This window comes from Hemitrygon akajei, chromosome 16, assembly GCF_048418815.1.
Source record: "Hemitrygon akajei chromosome 16, sHemAka1.3, whole genome shotgun sequence".
NCBI classification, from domain to species: Eukaryota; Metazoa; Chordata; class Chondrichthyes; order Myliobatiformes; family Dasyatidae; genus Hemitrygon; species Hemitrygon akajei.
This window is the reverse complement of record NC_133139.1, coordinates 64,836,956-64,859,009: the sequence shown is the minus strand read 5'-3', so window position 1 is coordinate 64,859,009 and position 22,054 is coordinate 64,836,956. Positions and strand designations below refer to the sequence as shown.

General features: G+C 47.1%; 1 protein-coding gene across 1 annotated transcript in view; it reads left to right on the top strand.

Annotated features, from left to right (window-relative positions):
- The first annotated feature begins 11,338 nt into the window (after positions 1–11,338).
- Positions 11,339–22,054, top strand: part of cc2d1a (coiled-coil and C2 domain containing 1A) — a 255,202-nt gene continuing 244,486 nt past the window's right edge. Inside the window, exon 1 of the mRNA XM_073069056.1 lies at positions 11,339–11,476. The gene's annotated coding sequence lies outside the window, so the exon portion shown is untranslated. The remainder of the gene's footprint in view (positions 11,477–22,054) is intronic.

The following is a 22,054-nucleotide window of genomic DNA, read 5'->3' as shown; positions in this document are numbered from 1 at the left end:
GAGTCAGAAGGGCCTGTTATAGTGCTGCCATTCTAAATACTTTATTTTTTAAATGTGGCAGCACCACTGGCAAGGGATTATGAGAGAGATGATGGGTTCACAAGTCAGATAGCAATGGGGAAGAAGTTTTTCTTGAGTTTGGTCATCTGGATTTTGATTTCCTTCCCTTCTCCTAAAAGGTAGAGAAGTAAAAATCAAGACACTGGTAAATCACAACCAACTGTTTTGCATTAATCCAGAAATGAAAAACAATTACAGTTACAATGAAACATTATGCGTTATATATTATGTCTGGGTAGGCTCCAACCTGATGGTAAGAACAATGATTTCTCAAACCTCTGGTAATTTCTCTCCCCCACCCCTTCTCCTTCTCTCTTTTTCCATTCCCAATTCTGTCTCCCCTCTTACATCCTCTCTTCTCACCTGCCCATCGCCTCCCACTAGTGCTCCTCCTCCTTCCCTTTCTCCCATGGTCCACTCTTCTCTCCTATCAGATTCATTCTTCTTCAGCCCTTTTTACCTTTTCAACCTATCACCTCCCAGCTTCTTACTGCACCCCCTCTTCACAACTTACCCACCTTCCCTCTCACCTGGTTTCACCTATCACCTGCCAGCTTGTACTCCTTTCCTCCCTCCACCTTCTTATTTTGTCTTCTTTCCCCTTTTCTTCCAGTCCTGATTAAGGGTCTTGGCTCGAAACATTGACTGTTTATTCCCGTCCATGGATGCTGCCTGACTTGCTGAGTTCCTCCAGCAGTCAATAGAGGACCATGGCTGATACACTTAGCTGATGACAGGCAGAGGTTTCAACCATCTCCACTGGCTGTGCTATATTGTTGTGTCTGTGGTCTATCCCAGGTACATTCAGTGGCTACTTTGTGGGTACACCTGTTCATTAATGTAAGTACCTAATCAGCCAATCATGGGGCAGCAACTCAGTGCGTAAAAGCACGCTGACATGGTCACAAGGTTCAGTTGTTGTTCAGACAGGACATCAGAATGGGGGAAAAGTGTGACCCAAATGATTTTCACCATGGAGTGGTTGTTGGTGCCAGACAGGGTGGTTTGAGCTCCTCAAAAAGTACTGATCTCCTGTGATTTTCACACACAACCGTCTGTAGATTTTACAAGAGACCGGTGCAAAAAAAAAACCAAACAAAAACAAGCATCCATCGAGCAGCAGTTGTGGAGATGAAAATGCCTCGTTAATGAGAGAGGCCAGAGGAGAATGGCCAGACTGGTTCAGGCTGACAGGAAGGCGACAGTAACTCAAACAACCACATGCTACAGCAGGTTGGGGTGTATAGGGTGTCAGGGAGGGGTAGCTGAAATATTCTGAAATGCTTTCTGGGGAGTGAAGAGCATGACAAGGGACAGAAAAAGTCATGGACATCTACTGTAACCAAGGAAAACCCAGGGTGTGATGACTACTCATACACTGTACCCGGGCCTACAAGGTCAAGAGGGTGGAGCTGGCCCAGTGCATTTGCTTTCCCAGTTTAAAAACTCTCCTGCACAGGTCTCCTGTCAGTGTTGGATATGACAGACAACCAATAAGATAGTAGTACGCAGAAGAGCATCTCTGAATGCACAACACATTGAATCTTGAGGTACAGCAGCAGAAGACCATGGACTCACACTCTGTAGCCACTTTACTGGGTACACAAGGTGCTGACTGCAGGACCCACCCAGATCAAAGATCCTCACTATTCTGACCAGGCAACCTTCTCAAGCTCCCATCGGGCAGGAGGCACAGAAGCCTGAAGTCCCACACCAACAGGTTCAGAAACAGCTACTTCCCTTCAGCTACTGTTCAGCTCTTCAAGCAACTGGCACAATCCTAATCACCAGCTCAGTACAGCAACATTAGGGCCACTTTGCACTCCAATGTTTTTTTATTCCATGCTCTTTCTTGTATAAATTGTGTTCAATTATGTTTGATTTTGTGTGCTTGTGATGCTACTGCAAGTAAGCTTTCATTACAAACACAAGAGATTCTGCAGATGCTGGAAATCCTGAGCAACACACTCACAAAATACCAAATGTCCTCAGCAGATCAGGCAACATCTAAGTGGTTGGCGCTTTGACCCATTTATCTTTACACTAGTGCATCATGTACTTGCGTAAATGACAATGAACTAGTACATATGAAATTAAACTCAATTTGAACTTTAATTATTATAATAGCTTGTTTTTATGATAATAGTGACTGTAACATTACACTATCCTATGTAAACGTAGACCTCACGTTTTATGTCAACCTGTCAATCTTCAGGCCATGTCACTCAGGGACTTGTGCCTATGTGTGTTGGGTCATCACTGTATCTGTTGTGTGTGCCTATGTGTGTTGGGTCATCACTGTATCTGTTGTGTGTGCCTATGTGTGTTGGGTCATCACTGTATCTGTTGTGTGTGCCTATGTGTGTTGGGTCATCACTGTATCTGTTGTGTGTGCCTATGTGTGTTGGGTCATCACTGTATCTGTTGTGTGTGCCTATGTGTGTTGGGTCATCACTGTATCTGTTGTGTGTGACTATGTGTGTTGGGTCATCACTGTATCTGTTTTGTGTGCCTATGTGACTATGTGTGTTGGGTCATCACTGTATCTGTTTTGTGTGCCTATGTGACTATGTGTGTTGGGTCATCACTGTATCTGTTGTGTGTGCCTATGTGACTATGTGTGTTGGGTCATCACTGTATCTGTGTGTGACTATGTGTACTGTGCTTTGCACCTTGGCCCCAGAGGAACGATGTTTCATTTAGCTGTACACATGTGTTACAGTGAGGGATATGTAGTATTTCTTCCCCTAGGCAGTCAATCTGATCAACCATTCTAGTTAGCTTCCCACCCCCCTCTATCAATTACCTTTGTCACTGTACTGTAAGCACTTTATATAATGTTGCTTACATTGTAAATACCTGTTGACATTTATGTATTTATGCACATTTTATTCCATATCTGAACTTTAACCTCTAACTTTATTTTATATAATTCTTTATTCTTTATTGTTGATCAGGTTGTTTTAGAGACATGTCAAGCCCTGATCAACACACCACAGCAAATTCCTAATACATGAAAATGTATATGGCGAATAAAGTTCATTCTAGATCCTCCGTGATGTTAGATTGATACTGAGTGTCATATATTAGAAATTGGCAAATTGGTTTATTAATGTCACGTGTAGTGAAAAACTTTGCATTCCATTGATATGAATCATTTCAATAGACAGTGCTTTGAGGTAGAACAAGGGAAAACAATAACAGAATGCAGAATAAAATGTTACAGAGAACGTGCAGCACGGACAGACAGTAAGGTGCAAGGCCATGACGAGGTAGATTATGAGGTCAGGAGTCTATTGGTCTGAGTCCAGTCAAAGGCCCGAATGCGAGTTCACTGAAGGCTGAAGGAGATGGCCTGTCTTCGGATTTAAGGGCTGCGTACGTAGACGCGTGGGCGGGGAGAGGAATGGGGCTGCGTACGTAGACGCGAGGGCGGGGAGAGGAATGGGGCTGCGTACGTAGACGCGAGGGCGGGGAGAGGAATGGGACTGCGTACGTAGACGCGTGGGCGGGGAGAGGAATGGGACTGCGTACGTAGACGCGAGGGCGGGGAGAGGAATGGGACTGCGTACGTAGACGCGAGGGCGGGGAGAGGAATGGGGCTGCGTACGTAGACGCGTGGGCGGGGAGAGGAATGGGGCTGCGTACGTAGACGCGTGGGCGGGGAGAGGAATGGGGCTGCGTACGTAGACGCGTGGGCGGGGAGAGGAATGGGGCTGCGTACGTAGACGCGTGGGCGGGGAGAGGAATGGGGCTGCGTACGTAGACGCGTGGGCGGGGAGAGGAATGGGGCTGCGTACGTAGACGCGTGGGCGGGGAGAGGAATGGGGCTGGGTACGTAGACGCGTGGGCGGGGAGAGGAATGGGGCTGGGTACGTAGACGCGTGGGCGGGGAGAGGAATGGGGCTGCGTACGTAGCCGCGTGGGCGGGGAGAGGAGTGGGGCTGCGTACGTAGACGCGTGGGCGGGGAGAGGAGTGGGGCTGCGTACGTAGACGCGTGGGCTGGGGAGAGGAGAGGAGTGGGGCTGCGTACGTAGACGCGTGGGCGGGGAGAGGAGTGGGGCTGCGTACGTAGACGCGTGGGCGGGGAGAGGAGTGGGGCTGCGTACGTAGACGCGTGGGCGGAGAGAGGAGTGGGGCTGCGTACGTAGACGCGTGGGCGGGGAGAGGAGTGGGGCTGCGTACGTAGACGCGAGGGCGGGGAGAGGAGTGGGGCTGCGTACGTAGACGCGTGGGCTGGGAGAGGAATGGAGCTGCGTACGTAGACGCGTTGGCGGAGAGAGGAATGGGGCTGCATACGTAGACGCGTGGGCGGGGAGAGGAATGGGGCTGCGTACGTAGACGCGTGGGCGGAGAGAGGAATGGGACTGCGTACGTAGACGCGTGGGCGGGGAGAGGAATGGGGCTGCGTACGTAGACGCGTGGGCGGGGAGAGGAATGGGACTGCGTACGTAGACGCGTGGGCGGGGAGAGGAATGGGGCTGCGTACGTAGACGCGTGGGCGGGGAGAGGAATGGGGCTGCGTACGTAGACGCGTGGGCGGGGAGAGGAATGGGGCTGCGTACGTAGACTCGTGGGCGGGGAGAGGAATGGGGCTGCGTACGTAGACGCGTGGGTGGGGAGAGAAGTGGGGCTGCGTACGTAGACGCGTGGGCGGGGAGAGGAGTGGGGCTGCGTACGTAGACGCGTGGGCGGCGAGAGGAGTGGGGCTGCGTACGTAGACGCGTGGGCGGCGAGAGGAGTGGGGCTGCGTACGTAGACGCGTGGGCGGGGAGAGGAATGGGGCTGCGTACGTAGACTCGAGGGCGGGGAGAGGAATGGGGCTGCGTACGTAGACTCGAGGGCGGGGAGAGGAATGGGACTGCGTACGTAGACGTGTGGGCAGGGAGAGGAATGGGGCTGCATACGTAGACGCGTGGGCGGGGAGAGGAATGGGGCTGCGTACGTAGACGCTTGGGCTGGGAGAGGAATGGAGCTGCGTACGTAGACGCGTGGGCAGGGAGAGGAATGGGGCTGCGTACGTAGACGCTTGGGCTGGGAGAGGAATGGAGCTGCGTACGTAGACGCGTGGGCGGGGAGAGGAATGGGACTGCGTACGTAGCCGCGTGGGCGGGGAGAGGAATGGGGCTGCGTACGTAGACGGGGAGAGGAATGGGGCTGCGTACGTAGACGCGAGGGCGGAGAGAGGAATGGGGCTGCGTACGTAGACGCGTGGGCGGGGAGAGGAGTGGGGCTGCGTATGTAGACGTGTGGGCGGGGAGAGGAATGGGGCTGCGTACGTAGACGCGTGGGCGGGGAGAGGAATGGGGCTGCGTATGTAGACGTGTGGGCGGGGAGAGGAATGGGACTGCGTACGTAGACGTGTGGGCGGTGAGAGGAATGGGACTGCGTACGTAGACGCGTGGGCGGGGAGAGGAATGGGACTGCGTACGTAGACGCGTGGGCGGGGAGACGAATGGGGCTGCGTACGTAGACGCGTGGGCGGGGAGAGGAATGGGGCTGCGTACGTAGACGCGAGGGCGGGGAGAGGAATGGGGCTGCGTACGTAGACGGGGAGAGGAATGGGGCTGCGTACGTAGACGCGTGGGCGGGGAGAGGAATGGGGCTGCGTACGTAGACGCGTGGGCGGGGAGAGGAATGGGGCTGCGTACGTAGACGTGTGGGCGGGGAGAGGAGTGGGGCTGCGTACGTAGACGCGTGGACGGGGAGAGGAATGGGACTGCGTACATAGACGTGTGGGCGGGGAGAGGAATGGGGCTGCGTACGTAGACGCGTGGGCGGGGAGAGGAGTGGGGCTGCGTACGTAGACGCGTGGGCGGGGAGAGGAATGGGGCTGCGTACGTAGACTCGAGGGCGGGGAGAGGAATGGGGCTGCGTACGTAGACGCGTGGGCGGGGAGAGGAATGGGGCTGGGTACGTAGACGCGTGGGCGGGGAGAGGAATGGGGCTGCGTACGTAGACGTGTGGGCGGGGAGAGGAATGGGGCTGCGTACGTAGACGCGTGGGCGGGGAGAGGAATGGGGCTGCGTACGTAGACGCGTGGGCGGGGAGACGAATGGGGCTGCGTACGTAGACGTGTGGGCGGGGAGAGGAATGGGGCTGCGTACGTAGACGTGTGGGCGGGGAGAGGAATGGGGCTGCGTACGTAGACGCGTGGGCGGGGAGAGGAATGGGACTGCGTACGTAGACGCGTGGGCGGGGAGACGAATGGGGCTGCGTACGTAGACGTGTGGGCGGGGAGAGGAATGGGGCTGCGTACGTAGACGTGTGGGCGGGGAGAGGAATGGGGCTGCGTACGTAGACGCGTGGGCGGGGAGAGGAATGGGGCTGCGTACGTAGACGTGTGGGCGGGGAGAGGAATGGGGCTGCGTACGTAGACGTGTGGGCGGGGAGAGGAATGGGGCTGCGTACGTAGACGTGTGGGCGGGGAGACGAATGGGGCTGCGTACGTAGACGTGTGGGCGGGGAGAGGAATGGGGCTGCGTACGTAGACGTGTGGGCGGGGAGAGGAATGGGGCTGCGTACGTAGACGTGTGGGCGGGGAGACGAATGGGGCTGCGTACGTAGACGTGTGGGCGGGGAGAGGAATGGGGCTGCGTACGTAGACGTGTGGGCGGGGAGACGAATGGGGCTGCGTACGTAGACGTGTGGGCGGGGAGAGGAATGGGGCTGCGTACGTAGACGTGTGGGCGGGGAGACGAATGGGGCTGCGTACGTAGACGTGTGGGCGGGGAGAGGAATGGGGCTGCGTACGTAGACGCGTGGGCGGGGAGAGGAATGGGGCTGCGTACGTAGACGGGGAGAGGAATGGGACTGCGTACATAGACGTGTGGGCGGGGAGAGGAATGGGGCTGCGTACGTAGACCTGTGGGCGGGGAGAGGAATGGGGCTGCGTACATAGACGCGTGGGCGGGGAGAGGAATGGGGCTGCGTACGTAGACGCGTGGGCGGGGAGAGGAATGGGACTGCGTACGTAGACGCGTGGGCGGGGAGAGGAATGGGGCTTGTTTTGCTGTTGTTCTTTTGTTGCTTGTTGCATCCTGTTATAGAGTAATACAGAAAATGCTGGAGGAACTCAGCAGGCCAGAGAGCGTCTATAGAAGGGAAAATAACAGCTGACCTTTCTGTCTGAAACGATTCATCAGGACTGTTTATTCCTCTCCATATATACAGTTTGACCTGTCGAGTTTCTCCAGCATTTTGTATGTGTTGCCCTGGATTTTCAGCATCTGCAGAATCTCTTGTGTTTTTGTGCTCTGTGCTGCTTTGATAAGCATTTTGGGCATGATATTTTGGCACCGCAGTATATGGGGGTACTTGCAAGCTACCCTCAGAAAACCCATTTGTGGTACACTTCAAGATTCAAGATTAATTTATCAAAGAATGTATAAATTACACAACCTTGAGATTTGCTTGCTCATGGGTAGCCACAGAGCAAGATACCCAAAAGAACCCAATTAAAGGAAAAAAAGAATAAAAATAAAAATAAAAAACCAATAGTTGATGCACAAGAGAAAGAAAAAAAATCAAAATCATACAAACAATTGAAGTAGGCCCAAAGCCTCGCTTATCAGTTCATCATATTAGCAGGAATGGAGCACTGCAGCTGAGGCAGTCTTCGTAGCCTCACTGCCATGGGGATGACCGTCGTGGAGAGCGGACGGAATCGGCTCTCATCCCGACTGACACCCTGTCTTCTCAATCTGTCTGGGCTGGCATTTAAATTGACCCAACGACAGAACCGTGAAAGGCTCCCGTGCCCTGGTGAGAAGAGTGTAGATCATAGAGTGTGAGTGAAATCGGCTTTCACCTCCAAACTGGGCTAGAGTTTAAATTGCCTCAACTGCGTATCATACCTCACACTAGGACTGGCTCAGGCCCTAGACCACACCCACCAGTGACTTTCTCCAGGCCCGCATTCTGTCACCCAGCCCGAAGCCACTTCAAATCAGCTCGGTGACCAGAGCAATCCAACCTCGTTCCCGGGCCAGTTGAATAAGCATCAGAACTTCTCTGCCTGGGCCCTGACTTCTCTCAATGCCCAGAATGACCCAACATCACTCCTAGGCCTCCTGGACAGACATCAGAAATCCATCTGCAGTGATTCTGTAACACACCATCTCGGCACATTCCCCCAAACTCGCCTCACCATAGCTCGCCACTTCATAATTTACCACAGTAAAAGTATTTTTAGTGATAGTTTTAGTCAGATTTCTTAATTTTTTGACTACCAGAAGCTGTCGCACATGTTCGGTAGAACCATTTTAACCAGAAGTAATATCCAATTCATATTATATTAAGACCATAAGATAAAGGAGCAGAATTAGGCCATGTGGCCCATCGAGTCTGCTCCGCCATTTCATCATGGCTGATCCGTTACTCATCTCAGCCCCAATCTCCTGCCTTCTCCCCATCTGCCTTCATGCCCTAACCAATCAAAAATCTATCAACCTGTGCCTTAAATATACATAAAGAATTCGCCTCCACAAATGCCTGTGGCAATGAATTCTGCAGATTTCACCACTCTCTGGTTAAATAAATTCCTCCTCATCTCTGTTCTAAAAGAACGCCTATCTACTCTGTGTCCATTGGTCCTAGAGTCTCCCACCATCCATCCTATCAAGACCTCTCAACATTCGATCGGTTTCAATTACACCAGCCCTCACTCTTCTGAATACAGGCCCAGAGCCATGTGACAAGCTATCAACCCTGGAATCATTTTTGTGAACCTCCTTTGCACCCTCTCCAGTTTCAGCACATCCTTTCTAAAATAAGGGGCCCAAAACTGCTCACAATACTCCAAGTGAGGCCTCACCAGTGCTTTATAAAGCCTCAACATTACATCCTTGCTTTTATATTCTAGTCCTCTGGAAATGAATGCTAACATCGCATTTGCTTTCTTCACCACAAACACAACTTGAAAATTAACCTTCAGAGAGTCCTGCACAAGGACTCTCAAGACCTTTTGTGCCTCATATTTTTTAATTTTCTCTACATTTAGAAAATCGTCTATGCTTTAATTTCTTCTACCAAAGTGCATGACCATACACTTCCCAACACTGCATTACCTCTGCCCCTTCTTTACCCATTCTCCTAATCTAAATCCTTCTGTAGCCTCTCCTCTTCCTCAAAACTACCCGACCCTCCACCTATCTTCGCATTGTCTGCAAACTTTGCAACAAAGCCTTCAATTGCATCATCCAAGTCATTGGCATAAGATAAAACTTTATTTATCCCGAAGGAAATTACTGTTTCAAGGTTACTCAGTCAGAAATATATACTTTAAAATACAAATTATAAGCATTGAGGTATGAAAAAAATACAAAATGTGCATTAAAAAGTTATCCTGCAAAATACAGATGTGCAATGAAACCATATTCTTGTATATTTAGGAGGAGTTGCAGAGTCTTAGAGCCACAGGGAGAAAGGATCTCCTGTGGTGTTCAGTGGTGAACCTCGGTGGAATCAGTCTGTTTACTAAAGGTGCTCCTCTGTTTTTCCAGTATGTCATGGAGGGAGTGAGAGGGATTGTCCGTAATGCTCCGTAGCTTCTACAACATCCACCTCCAGACACAACCACCAGGGAATCCAGTCCCACCCCCAGAACAGAACCAGCCTTCCTGATGAGCTCATCGATCTTCTTGGGGGCAACTGCTCTCACCCTGCTGCCTCAGCAGAACGCTGGCCACCACTGAGTCGCAGAACATCTGCAGTGTAGTACTGCAGATGTTGAATGACCCGAGCCTCCTCTAGAAGTACGTTCCTCTCTGTCCCTTCTTGTGCAGAGCCTCTGTATATTTAGTCCAGTCCATTTGGTTGTACAGGTGAGTTCCCGAGTGCTTGTAGTCCCAGACGACTTCCACGCTTGATGGAGATGGGAATGCAGGGTGTTTTCACCTTCCTGGAGTCCACCACCAACTTCTTTGTCTGGAGCTGCAGGTGATTCAGCCCACTCAACTCAACAAAGTTGTCCAGCACTCTTCTGTACTCAGCCTCTTGATCCTGCCTGCTACAGCCCACAACTGTCGAATGGTCCGGAAACCTCTGCAGGTGGCAGGACTCCGAGTTGTATCTGGAGTCCGTGGTGTAGACGGTGAACAAGAAGGGGGGCAGGACAATCCGCTGAGGTGCCGCTGTGCTGCGAACCACTGCATCTGATACACAGCTGGTAATCTCACATCCTGTGGCCGTCTGTAATCCAGGACACCAGTGGAGCATCCGCCTGCATCTCCATGAGCTTACTTCATAGTAAAGCAGGTTGTATGGTGTTAAAAGCACTGGAGAAATCAAAGAACATGATTCTCACAGCGTTGTCTGGCTCATCCAGGTGGGTGCAAGCCCGCGGAAGCAGGAAAATAATGGCGTCCACGACTCCACATGCGGTTGGTAAGCAAGCTTCAGGGGGCCCACTGATGGTCCGGAGGTGTGACAGGACCAGACTTTCTAATGATTTCATAACATGTGAGGCCAGTGCCACTGGGCGTGGTGGGACATGTTTTCTTGGGTACTGGAACTGGGCGGAATGTTTTCCACAGCACAGGGACCCTCTCCAGATACATATAACGCCAAAAGAAGCAGTTCCAACACAGACCCCTGTGGAACGCCACTGGTCACCGGCAGCCAGCCAGAAACGGCGCCCTTTATTCCCTCTTTTCCTCCCGCCAATCAGTCACTGCTGTATCCGTGCTGGTATCTTTCCTGTATATTTCGACAGACATGTGCTAAATAAACTCGAAACTTAAATCTTAGGTGAGTCGGTAATGCTTATACTCTTGGCATTTAAACGAATATTTACCAAATTCCACCCCCCCCCACCCCCCCATTCATTTACACAAGAGATTCTTCAGACGCTGGAAATCCGGAGTAACACACACACACACACAAAATGCTGGAGGAACTCAGCAGGTCAGGCAGCATCTATGGAAATGAATAAACAGTCGACGTTCTGAGCCAAGAGCCTTCATCAGATCATTCATTGCCATTGTTAGTTCAATGAAGTTACCTCAGACTCCGAACCCTGTACTGGGGTGCTGTACATTCAAGGGTTAATACCTAGCAGACTGCCAGAGCGCACACTGGCATTTCGCGACGGCTGAGAGGGGGAAAAAAAGAGGCTAACTGTTCCATTCTCCGGGCCCCCGGCCCAATATCCAGCCTCTCGCTTCGCATGAGCCAATCCTCTGTCAGTGTTTCCTCGCCGAGACCCCCCCTTACCCTCCAAAGAACCTCCCTCAGTCCCCGCCTAGTACATCAGGGATGTATAAAAGAGGACGCTGATTAACGGGTAGCGGGGTGAGTTTTAGCATCGTATCTTTTAAAACTACTGTAGTTTTGAGCGCTTTTTCAGACAACGAGAAACGAGCGAAGCAGTGGTCTGCTAGAGAAAACGGGGTGTCAGCTTTCGTCTGAACCGTGGTGAGTGCTTCATTATCGATCATTTCAGCTTCACGTTTATGGGAGCAAGGTACTGTGCCCCAATCCCCTAAAGAAGCCTGCCCAGTGACATGTTCATTCCCCCTTCTCCCCACCCCACCCCACCCCCGCCGTCTTCAACAACCCTCCCGTTGAATGTAAAGTTATAGTCCACTCGCTCGTAAAACGTTTGAAGTTTAAAGGTAGCGGCGCTGGCGTTGACTCTCTCTGGGCAACAGAACGGTCTCTCCCGACATTATTTTGTTGCCAGTTTTGTTTTGGTGGTGGTGGGGAGACTGTAGTGGAGTTGGAAGGGAGTTATGGGACTCTGGGGCGTCCTGTCCTGCCTGCTGGGCTCGCACTTGAACAGGGCGAGAGGGAGGTAGTGGCAGGTTGAGTGACTGCGCCCGCAGTCTCGTCCCTAACAAAGGTGGTGGATACACCCCGGGTTTCGCTCCGCCGCGCCAAGTTAGAGCGGGGCAGATGTGGAGCCTCCTTCACCTCCCCGGCCGCTGCTTAACCCTTTCCCTCCCGGCCACCCCGAACAAAGCCCCTGCACACGTCGTCAAGTTTAGCGGCTCTTCTACAGTAGAAGGCAGTTCTCTGCGGTACCTGGTAGCCGGATTCAATATTGCGAGGGATGAGTTGCTGGACACGTACTGTGGCAGTAGTTTTTCTCGCCACCTTCGTTTCCCTAACATCTTCTCACCCCCGCCCTTCTCACTTTCAAATGATATAGACAGTAGGCAATTTGGCCCATTTGCCTGCCCTTGAAGCAAACCCATTAATCACTGTTCCTGGCATATTTTTCTTAAACCTGCTGTTGTTCCATCGACTTTTTACACACACTCACTCACTCCTTACGCCTCTGCTTACCTGCGCGCTAGGAACATCCATAGTGATTAATTATCCTCCAACCTACATGTTTTCGGGATATGGGAGAAAACTGGGAATACAAAACACACCCGATGCTGGACCAACAATCTGTAGAGTGACTCAATGTGCTGAGTAATATCTTTACGTTGGGGGGTGGGTGTTGGAAAGAGAAGGAATTATTAGCATTTCATGTGTCAGGACTGTTGATAACTCATCTCCTCCCTCAGATGCTGCTGGACCTACTGAGTTGTTCTAGCAGACCACTATTAGAACAGTGTATTACAGTACAGGCCCTTTAGCCCACAGTATTGCACCAGCCTTTTAACCTACTCTAAGATCAATTTTTCTACTAAGATTATTTTTCTATTATCCATTTATTAAACAAAGTCCCTGATGTATCTGCTTCTACCACCACCCTCTATGTTCCACACACAGACCATAATCTGTGTTTTCAGAGAAAACACCCAGTGACGTTAAAATTATGTCCCCTCATGTTAGCCATTTGTACCCAGGAGAAGATGTCTCTGGCTTTCCATTCCATCTATTCTACTTACCATTTTGTACACATCTATCAAGTCACCTCTTGTTCTCTTTCTCTTCAAGGAGAAAATCCCTAGCTTGCTCAACCTATCTTTGTAAAATGTGCTCTCTAATCCAGGTAGCATCCCGGTGAGTCTCTTCTATAATGAGGTGACCAGGATTGAACACAATACAGCATTCCAAGTGTGGTGTAACAAGGGTTTTGTAGAGCTGCAACGTTATCTTGTGGCTCTTGAACTCGATGCCCCCACTAATGAAGGCGAACACACCAGTCACCTTCCCAGGCTGGGTGGGTGGTAGAAGCTGGAGGGAATTTGAGAATGTGGGAAGAATTTTTAACAAAGGGTTACTGTAAATGGTTGGTTGATGATCAGTATGGGCTGAAGGGCCTGTTTTCATATTGTACAATTGACTTTAATATTACTATTATATATGAACTACATCTGTCGTTTCTGTGTGAGAGGAATGTATGCGATGATAGGTTTGGGCTTGATGGGAATGATGCTCTTTTAATTGGCAAAACATTGAATGCAAAATCTTAATAACAAGGCATCACTGAAGTGGTTAGTTTTACTTTCAATGTGATAAATGAGAGGAGATGTGCAAAAGCATCATTATTTTATATAAATGACTGAGCTTGATTGTAAAGTGATTAGAAATTGGAAACTGATTTCAAACCAGTTTGTAACCCAATGTCTATCTGTGAGGCTGAGTGGTGGCCATGAAGAATTGTGTGACTGACTCTTTAGCTGATGTGATTTATAAATAGCAGATACAGCAGAGATCTACAGGGCATAGAGTAATAATCAAAATGGATTCAAATTGAATTGTAGTGCGGCTGTTAATTGGCTGGTCTGACATTATAATCTTTAGTTATTTTTGGCTGTAATGGACTTGACACAGCAGGGAAAATGTCTTGGAGTAGCCATGAATCCATGTGGGTAGCATAGTGAAAATAAAGACATTAATCATTTTTGCTTCATATTTTTTGAAAGATTTTATGTTTTGAGAAATAACAGACCGTGTATTTGAAAGTTTCCAGGTGTTTAAGAATGATTCATTGAGGACTGTTTGATAGGTCAGTTTAAACCACTTTTTATGATGCTGTTTACATTCAAAATGCATGCTGCTCTTTGTGTATTTGTCTATTATTCCATATCTGTACTTTAACCTTTAATATTATTTTTGATAATTATTGAATGTTTTGCATGTCACACCCTGACCAGCACACCATAGTAAATTCCCAGTACATGGAAAGGCATCTGGTGAATAAAGTTGATCCTAACCTAGTAATGTGCTCTTGTCATCAATGAAGTGACTTCTTTGGCTGTTGGAGCTGTGGCAGCCAGTTAGCACAGAGCAGGATGTGTATCCAGCAGTGATGTAATATGTTATGACTGTGCAATCTGCTCTCTTGAGAGAAGACACCTTGGAGGGGTCTCTGGAATCATTAGTCTGTGAGCTGGCCATTCATTTTTAACATCTTGTCTGACACATTTTAAAGGTTGCCGTTTGTACGGGAGTCAAGTACAAGCTAGTTCTTTACCAAGAAATGTTCCTCCTGCGTCTTCTAAGAGGGTTGTAAACTCAGCTAGTTCCATCATGTGTATTAGCCTCCCCAGCATCAATGACCTCTTCAAAAGGGGATGTCTCAAAAAGGTGTCATCTGTCATTAAGGACCCTGTCACCCATGACATGCTCACTTCTCATTACTGTCATCAGAGAGGAAGTGAAGATGCATACAACATTTTAGGAACAGCTTCTTCCTCTGTCATCAGTTTATGAATGGACAATTAATCAACCCATGAACACTACCTCACTATTTTTGTTCTTTTTGCCAATTTTATAGCATTTTTATATATTATTGCACTGTACTGCTGCCACTAAACAAATTTCGTGCCATATAAACGTGATTTTTAATCCTGATTCTGAACAGAATTCTGAAGGATAAAACATGGGGGGGGGGCCATTTGTCCGACTGAGTCTGTTAGTAGAATGTATGTCATTCCTCTCTTGCCCTCTCTTTCTAAGCCTCCAACGTTTTAATCTGTCACATAATTATCTACTTCCCTTTGAACATTACCATTCAGTCCTGCACTACTACCCTGCCTTTTTATATGATGTTCCTTTATGGCGGCATGGGTCAGACTGCACTTGAAGTATTATGAGCTATTTGGGCTCCTTATCTAAGAAAAGAGGTTGAGGCTGGTATTGGAGGTCCAGAGGAGGTTCACGAGAATGATTCCAGCAATGAAGATGTTAATGTATGAGGAGTATTTGATGGGTATGTCATTGAAACTAATCGAATATTCAAAGACTTAGAGTGAGGATGGAAAGGATGTTCCCTACAATAGTGGGGGAATCTAGCACCATAGGTCACTGCCTCACAATAAAGGGACATCCCTTTAAAACAGAGAAGAGGATGAATTTCTTTAGCCAGAGGTAATATCTGTGGAATTCATTACCATAAATGGCTGTGAACACCAAGTCATTGGTTATAATTAAAGTGGAAATTGATGGGTTCTTGATTAATAAGGGCATGAAAGGTTATTTGGGAGAAGACTGGAGAATAGGGTTGAGAGGGATAATAAATTAGCCATAATGGAATGGCACAGCAGATTTGATGGACTGAATGGTCTAATTCTGCTCCCATGTCTTGTAGATCTAATTAGGACCAGTTTATCACCATCCAGACTGAACTTAATTACCTGCATCAGACCTCCTTGAACCTCCCTTTTTCCACAGAGATATGATTTTCTCCTATCACCATCCTTCATGCCTGGCTGCTCTAGTAAATCTTTCTGGCTCCCTCTCTGAAGCCTTTGCATCTATCTTAAGGTGTGAGGTCCAGAACTCTGAACCCCAGTGCTGGCTGAACCAGTATTTTTATAAGGGTCATCATGACTTTCTTTCTTCTCTAAGTCTCTATTTAAGAAGTTTTTTAAAAATTACTTTCATAGCCATCCCTGCTATTTTAAGAATATGCTCTTTAATTTTGCCTTTTTCCACACCAAATATCACTTTTCATCTAAATTTCATCTGCCACCCAATCCAGTAGCCTTTTAAAATACTTCTGAAGTCTGTTAATCTTGCTGCTCTGTCAAAAGCAAAGTTTGCAAGTTTTGATTTGGAAATGGTCTATTATTGTCAAATGTACTGAGGTTCAAAGAATTGATTATCCAAGTACATCTGCATAACGTCACCATATACTACCCTCAGATTCATTTTCTTGTGGGCATTCACAATAGATACAAAGAAGCACTCCAGAATTAAAGATAAACAATGCCCAAGACTGACAAACAATCAATGTGCAAAAAAAATGACAATTTGTGCAAATACAAAACAGAAAACTAATAATAAGAAATAATATCAAGAACATGAGCCCTTGAAAGTGAGTCCATAAGTTGTGGAATCAGTTCGGTATTGAGGTGAGCAATGGTTAAAGTGTAATAACTGTTCCTAAACCTGTTGGCATTGGATCGATGGCTCCTGTACTTCCTACCCAATGGCAGTAGCAAGAAGAAAGCATGGCCAAGATGGTGACGTCCTTGATAATTGATGCTGCTTTCGTGTGCCAGCACTACTTCGAGATGAGGTGATGAGAGGTGCAATTTGGGTAGATTTTTTTTTATTATCGCAGTAGTGGAGCCAGTGACAAATTTATGCGATGAAACCTTGTACCACATCCCTCACACCTTCTGAGATGTGCCCTAATTAAATGGGCACATTAGTGAATTTCTATAGAATGATTTACTTTTTTCTGACTCTTCTCTTGGTTTGGGACATTTGAGGATTTAAACTACACTCCAGTTCTTTGCACGTTTGGGCTGATACATCAGCACAGCCCAGATGGAAGAGGTAGTCTAGTCGTATTGTGTGGATGCAAAAGGTCCTTTGTGATAGTTTTGGAGAGGTGGTTAATTTTTCCTAGTGAATTGGCTAATACCCATCTCTCATCAGGAAGGGGATGAAATGTTGCTTGTAATCACTGATGTCTGTGGGAGCTTCCAAGACATATCTTGGCTACTGTGTCCTATGTTTTAGCTGTAATGACACAAATGAATTGCTTGATTGGCTGTGAGTTCTGTCATATCCTGAGGGTGTGACAGGTGCTGCATAAATTCAAGTGGCACAGTAGCGTAGTGGTTAGCATAATGCTTGACAATGCTAGCAATCTGGGTTCAATTCTGCTATTGTCTGTAAGAAGTTTGTATGCTCTTGCTGTCACCCATGTGGGGTTTCCACTGGAGGTTCTAGTTTCCTCCCACATTCCAGAGATGAATGGGTTAATAAGTTGCGGGCATGTTATGTCAGTGCTCGATACATGGTGGGCTGCCTCCAGCACAAACTGACTGTTAGGGCAAATGACACATTTCACTGTATGTTGAACTAAATTGTCAAAGAATGCATATAGTACCATATACTCCTTGAGATTAATTTTCTTGCAGCTTTTACAGGAAAATAAAGAAATACTCTAGAATTTATGAAAAATACATAAACAACCAATGTGTGAAAGAAGGCAAATTGTGCAATAACAAATAATATGAGAACATGAGTTGGTCCTTGATAGTGAGATGCCCATGTGACAGATATTAATTTTTTTCAACATGTGCAAAATGCTGGAGGAACTCAGCGGGCCAGGCAGCATCTATGGAAAAGAGAACAGTCAACGTATACCTGGACTTGATGAAGGATCTCGGCCTGAAACATCAACTGGTTACTCTTTTCCATAGATGTGCTGAACTGTTGAGTTCCTCCAGCATTTTTGAGTGTGTGTTGCTAGGATGTCCAGCATCTGCAGAATTTTTGTGTTTGTGAAGCTAATCTTTTGTTTATTGCGTCATTTTGTTTGAGAACAGCTCTAGCCACCTGAATCCCGAGATCACCTGAACAGCTGTACCTTGCTGCTTCAGTAGACCAGGTTTTGATCCTGACTCCAGTGGAGTTTATATGTTCTTCCTGTGACTCTAGGATTCCTCTCACTTCACTGTCACAATGCAAAGCCAGACAGAGTGGACGTGCAGAGGCTGTTTCCGGTAGCAGGAGAGTCTAGGACCAGAGGGCACATCCTCACAATACAAGAATGTACCTTTAGAACAGAGATGAGGTTTTTTTTTATTATTATTAGCCAGAGGGTAGTGATTCTGTGGAATGCATTGACACAGATGGCTTTGGAGGCCAAGTTATTGGGTATATTTAAAGCACAAGTTGACAGTTTCTTGATTAGTAAGTGTCAAAAATTGCAAGGGAAGGCAGTTGAGAGGGGAAAGTAAATCAGCTGTGGAGCAGACTCAGTGGGCTGAATGGCCTAACTTGCTCCTGTGTCTTGTGTTAAGTTAATGGTTGTCAGTAAATTGTGCCTGGTTTATATGTGGGTGGCAGAATCTGAGAATGATGGTGAATAGGGAGAGGAAAAGATGGTGCAGGATTAGAGCTTTTTTTTAGAAAGAGGGGGTGTTTGAAGGCTGGTGCAGACTTGGTGGGCCGAAGGGTCTGAAAGGTTTGTGACTCTAACCAGCCACTCCCTCACAGACTCTGTTTTTACATCTCAGCTTCCTTCATTCACCACAGTGTTTGTGTAACATTACCCACCTTTTCCGTTGCTTCCACATGCTGCACCAGAGAACCTTGCCAAACACACTGCAGGGCTTAAATTAGCTGCGAGAAGGCAGGAATATATCTGGCGAGCAGGAAATGGAGTTCTGACTAATGTGGGACTTCAGCCAGCCTCTTTGATCTTTGTATTTCTCTCTGACAATACAAAAGTAATTAAAGGAAAAACCACTTCAGTTGACTTCAAACTATTTCAACGTCCTATCGCAGCACTCCTTTCTACAACTGAAGCAGTCTGGTGCAACATTATTACATCATAGTTGAGGTTGAAAAGGCATAATTGCTTTGTCTTGGCTGAACATTGATTCACCAACTCTGCAATTTATACCTCAAAAATATTTAGTAACTTATTACAAAGCCCAGAATTGGTGCTGAATTTCAGGTCAAGGGCTGTAGATGGTTAATGAGGCACATAGGATCTTGTTTGAAAAATATCCTGAGGGCATTGACTAATGTAGACAACATACTGTCTGCAATTGAGGGAATGATGTCTGATTTATCCAGCTTGCTCAGGGACTGGTGATCTTGCACTTGAATTTAGAACCATCTGTGTTTAGTAAAAAGAATCTTTTGTTTAATTTCACCCACAGATTGCTGGAAGAACTCAGCAGGCCAGGCCGCATCAATGGGAGAGAGTAAACAATCGATGTTTCCATAGATGCTGCCTGGCCTGCTGAGTTCCTGCAGCATTTTGTGTGTTGCTTGGATTTCCAGCATTTTCTTTTGCTTTGTTTACTTTCACTGCCCAGAGTTGTCCACCCTCGGTCCCTGACCTCATAATCTACCTTGTTGTGGCCTAGTGTCTTATCGTCTGCCTGTCCTGCACTTCCCCTAACAGTAATGATTCAGATTAATTTATCACGTATAATCATCTAATCCCAATCCTTTGATTCCTTTAACATGTGAAAATGTTTTCTTTATCAGAATCATATGTTTTTGAAAAAAAAAGCTCTTCCTATCTCTTTGGCTGAAGGAGAACAATCCCAGTTTTCCAAACCATCCAGGCAATGGAAGCTCTTATCCATTTTATTCTCATCGGAGGTATGGACAAGAACATTAAGACCAGTGCTGTTTCACTTCAAGGGTTAATTTCTGTCCTGATTGGTGGAAGGGTGGAAATTGTATACTGACTCTTCATGTGCCGCTTCAACACACTCAGTGGAAGATTTAAACTTTTAGGTATGGAGCTTCATTTAATGTTAGTTTAACAGAAGTTTTGCTGCAGCAGTACAGTGCAATACATAAAATCATTGAGATACAATACAAAATAAATAGTACTGACAGAGAGCAAAATAATGAGGATCCCATGGTCCTCTGCAAGTATGCTATCAAAGAACATTAGTCTTGACTAATAAGGGGCATAGTGCCACCTCCATCTTTGACTAAACTTGAGGTGCATGCTAGGAGTTTGACATACTGAAGGATTGTGGGAAGGAAATCTAGAGGGAACTGGGTGGATGGTGACATAATGCAGATCTCCATATAGAGGATCAAATTCCGGGAATACTAAAGATCAGAGACATAGGGGGCTAGGCAAAGGAATAGGATGGGAGAGTAGTAGAGGAAAGCAGGATTGACTCTCAATCATTTGATATTATATGGATCAGTGCACCAAAGGAATGGGGACTGAGTTGGGCCAAAAACAGAGGAATCTCTCAGCAATCTCTCATGAGAGCTGTTGGCATACAGTAAGGACATTAGAAATGGGAGCAGGGTCTATAATGTTGCTCCGAATCTGCTCCTTATTTAGTAAGATGGCTGATCTGAACTTGGCCTTCCTATTGCCCTCAACCCCTCTCTAGAAATATTCGGATTATTTCTGCTTCTGACTCTGCCACCACAACAGATTCGGAGAATTCTGAAGCTTCAAGTTCATCTAACTCCACATTTTTGTGTATGTGTTCGTTCTCGTGGGTTCAATGCCCACTTAGAAATTGGAAGGCAGAGGGGAAGAAGCTATTCCTGAATCGCTGCCTGCATGCCTTCAGGCTTCTGCACCTCCTTCGCGACCGTAACAGCGTGAAGAGGATATGCCCTGGGTGGTGGGATAAAAGACGTAGATTGAGTGGACAGCCAGAGACTTTTCCCAGTGTGAAAAAGGATAATAGAAGGGGATATAATGTGATTGGAGGGAAGTAAAGTGGAATTCAGAGGTATTGTAAGTTTATTTTTACACATTGGTGGGTGCATGGAACATGGTAGAGGCAGATATATTAGGGACATTTAAAAGATTCTTAGATGGGCAAATGGATGGTAGAAGAATGGAGGACTATGTGGAAGGGAAGGGTCTGGGTGATTGTAGAGCAGATTAAAAGGGCAGCACAACATTGAAGGATGAAGGGCTGCAATGTTCTATGTTAAGTGGGGGAGACTAAACCAGGTGAGGTCTTGCTGAATCCCTGAATTGAGTGAAACTATAGCAGATATTTAATTACACAAAGATGCCCTCTCTTGAAGCCTGTATCCTTGTGCTATTGAATGAATGTCTGTATTAAACACTTAGTAATCCAAATCAGCTGAAAGGCTCACTTTAATTTAAAGAGCTAGCACATTCTCTATGCTAACTTGTTTAATTCCGATTCAAATCTGTTGAAGCGGGACTTTGAATGAGGAACTTGCCACAGCTAAATTTGTGACATCGCATCGAGAACCAGTTTTTAAAAAAATCTCCAGCTTTTGTCCCAGGTCTCTGTTGATGTTGAGTATTAGGACCTGGAATGAGTAAGTGAAAGCAGTTACCATGTGTAACAATTACATCCTGTGTTCGGTAGTAGAGCTGCTCCAATTTCTGCTTGTAAAGTCACAGGATCGCTTTGTTTCCCAAGCTTGTCAGCTTTATTCACTTTGGAAATTGACTTTACTGAGCTGTGATCCATGCATGGGCCAGTTCTGTGTTCGAGACAAAGGGAAAGTAAGGAGACGAAACATTTGCCTTTCAAAGTACCCCGACGACAGAATTAAAACATTGCATGAATATTCCAAATCTAGTACAAGTATCTAGAGGTCATGGGTTAAGGGTGAAAGTTGAAATGTTTAAGGGGAACATCTTCACTCGGGGCAGTGAGAGTGTGGAATGAGCGGCCAGTGGAAGTGATGGATACAGGTTTGATTTCAACATTTAAGAGAATTTGAATAGGTCAATGGATGGGAGCAGTTTGGAGGGCTATGATCTGGATGCAGGTTGATGGGATGAGGCAGACTAATAGTTTGGCATAGATTAGATGGGCCGAAAAGCCTGTTGCTGTGCTGTCATTCATTGACTCTATCTTGACAACCTACAGTTAATGGACTCGCTTTCAAGGATTCCACAACTCATTCTCAGTACTATTTCTCTCAGGATGAGGCTTTTCATTCCAGGACGAAGGAGATGTCTTACTTTTTTAAACAATGGGGCTTCCCTTCTTCCACCATCAATTCTGCTCTCAAACGCATCTCTCCCATTTCCCGCACATCTGCCTTCACCCATCAGTCCACCACCCCACTCAGGATAGGGTTCCCTTTGTCCTCACCTACCACCCCACCAGCCTCCAGGTCCAATGTATAATTCTCCGT